A 2852-nucleotide genomic window follows, 5' to 3' on the forward strand; every position below is an offset into this window, starting at 1 on the left:
TTTTGAACTAGTAGGGGAGCTTGGCATTTTAGAGAACTACACTCTGTATATTTTACTTTCTTTGTAATTTCTAGTTAATTTGAGAATGCATTCTTCTTTATCTTCTTCCATTTCCAGAGCTATGAACAACTAAACCCCTTTTCATTGGGTTAGGGAGCTCTGTTGTAATTTGATGGATCAATAATAGTTTTCATTATTCTTCTTCTTTCTTTTCTCTTGATTTTACTAGAAGGCTTTCAATCTTTATCCAATTGGGTAGTTGTCTTGGAAAAGAAGCTATTCATACTTGGATCTCTTCGAAACCTTGGAAGAGGAATGAAGAGATCATGCTAGAAATGCTTTCTCATGTTGGACCAAATTGGGGTTTGGATGGATATAGTGACATATAATCCTACCAACACTTTGATTTGGGAATACATGTGGTATAATCAGTGTTCGTACTTCATCTCTTCTCATGAGCAATTAGACCAAGGAATTGGCTATTGATCAAGATTTGAGAGGTTGAATTACCAAGGAATTGGAATCCAATCACTTAAGATTTCCAAGGAGATCAATGAATGCATTGATTGAGGAAGATATGAGAATGAACTTGATCCGAAGAATACAACATCTCCTGAGCCCAATGAATCCCCCATTTATGATCTTACCCATTCTCTTTACTTTCTGCCATTTACTTTTATGTTCATTTCCTCAAACCCCCGCTTAAGATTCTGCAATCTACTTTTCGTCATTTATATTCTGCCATTTACTTCCAGCAATTACATTTTCTGTTATTTACTTTCCCGCCATTTACTTTTCTGCAAATCTCAACTCAATTTCTGCTTGGCTCAATTAGAACATTCCTCTGATTAAAGTTGCTTGACCAATCAATCTCTGTGGGATTCGACCTCACTCTATTGTGAGTTTTTACTTGACGACAATTCGGCATACTTGCCGAGGGAAATTTATTGAGAGACAAGTTTCCGTTCATCAAGTTTATGACGCTGTTGCCGGGGATTGATTTTATATCAACAACGATTAAATTGGTGGATAACTAGATTGAGCATTTTTCTTTTGTTTTGTTTAATTCCATCTAAGTGATTTAATTTCAGTTTTAGCTATTTTCTTTCCTTTTCCCCTTACCCGTTTGTGGTGTTCTCTTATTTGTTACAATTCAGTCCACTAACCCACTAACTGTTTGATATATTGCATCACTCACACTAACAGTACCCCTAACAGGAGTAACTTCTCCATCGATTCCCTTTTCTGCTTTTTGCCTTATTGGTTGTATGACAGGTAGAAGAAGCGGGGCTTCAACTTCTTTTGATTCTGAACCTGAGAGGATCTTCCTTAGATTAAGGAGGGAAGCAAGAGGAAAGAGAGTCGTTGGTACTGAGGAGGAGGACGAGTACTTTGAACCAGACATGGATGAGAATATGGACAACCATCATGAAGAAGAGGCTCACAACCATAGCAGAGAAGGTCCAGTGCATCATGATGGGCAAGAGAGAAGAGTTCTAGGCTCTTATATCAATCTAAACCCAGGAAACTGTGGAAGTAGCATCCAAAAGCCAACCATACATGCCAATAACTTTGAACTAAAACCCCAGCCCATCACCCTGGTCTAGAACAACTGTGCATTCGGAGGAAGTGCCCAAAAAGACCCCAATCAACATCTAACCACATTCCTGAGGATATGTGATACTGTGAAGTCTAATGGTGTTCATCCTGACACCTATAAATTGCTTTTGTTCCCCTTTTCACTTAAGGATAAAGCATCTAAATGGCTAGAATCTTTCCCGAAGGAGAGTTTAACAACCTGGAAAGATGTGGTGAACAAATTCTTGGTGAGATTCTACCCTCCTCAGAGAATTAACAGGTTGAGAGCTGAAGTATAAACATTCAGACAACAAGATGGTGAAACTCTCTATGAAGCATGGGAGAGGTTTAAGGACTTGACAAGAAGGTGCCCACCAGACATGTTCATTGAATGGGTGCAGTTACATATTTTCTATGAGGGTCTTTCTTATGAATCAAAGAAGGCAGTAGACCACTCATCCGGGGATCTCTGAATAAGAAGAAGACCATTGAAGAAGCCATAGATGTCATTGAGTCTGTAGCTGAGAATGATTACTTCTATGCTTTTGAAAGGGGCAATACTAGAGGAGTGATGGATCTGAACAACGTGGATGTACTTCTGGCTCAAAACAAGATGATCACCAAGCAGCTGGCTGATCTTACCAAGAAGATAGAAAGGAACCAGGTGGCAGCAGTCACCACCTCATCAGCAGCTCAAGAAGGAGTGAATGCAGAGGATGAAACTAATCAGGAGGAAGCCAACTACATTGGGAACTCACCTAGGCAGACCCATGATCCATACTCCAAAACTTATAATCTGGGTTGGCGGAACCACCCGAACTATGGGTGGGGAAATCAACAAGATCAAGGCCAAGATCAGAGACGTCACAACCCCAACAATAATGCAGCTCACCAACATTCCACACAGAGAACATATCAACACCCACCTAACAATACCTCTCAACATCCATATCAAAACCAAAATGGCCCTTCTCATCTCTCCAATCTCAACTCACCATCATCCGAAGATAGACTCTCCAGAATTAAGACTATACTTGAACGTATATGCAAAGAAGTTCAAGATAGTAAAATGTTCCGAGAGGAAGTGCGATCCAATATGCAGAATCAAGATGCTGCCATCAAGAAACTTGAGACACAAATTGGTTACCTATTTAAGCAATTTCCCGGCCATAACCTTTGCAGCAACACTGATTCACACCCAAGGGAGGAGTGTTAGGCTATCACCCTCAGAAGTGGAAAGGAATTGAAGGAGACCTCCAAGAAACCACAAGAGA

General features: G+C 40.1%; 1 non-coding gene across 1 annotated transcript; it reads right to left on the reverse strand.

Annotated features, from left to right (window-relative positions):
* Nucleotides 1-1856: 1856 nt before the first annotated feature.
* Nucleotides 1857-1960, reverse strand: LOC112753839 (small nucleolar RNA R71). The gene has a single exon (XR_003178203.1). It is a non-coding gene; the product is annotated as a small nucleolar RNA R71 (small nucleolar RNA).
* Between the last annotated feature and the right edge of the window lie 892 nt (nt 1961-2852).

This window comes from Arachis hypogaea, chromosome 15 (genome assembly GCF_003086295.3).
Source record: "Arachis hypogaea cultivar Tifrunner chromosome 15, arahy.Tifrunner.gnm2.J5K5, whole genome shotgun sequence".
NCBI classification, from domain to species: Eukaryota; Viridiplantae; Streptophyta; class Magnoliopsida; order Fabales; family Fabaceae; genus Arachis; species Arachis hypogaea.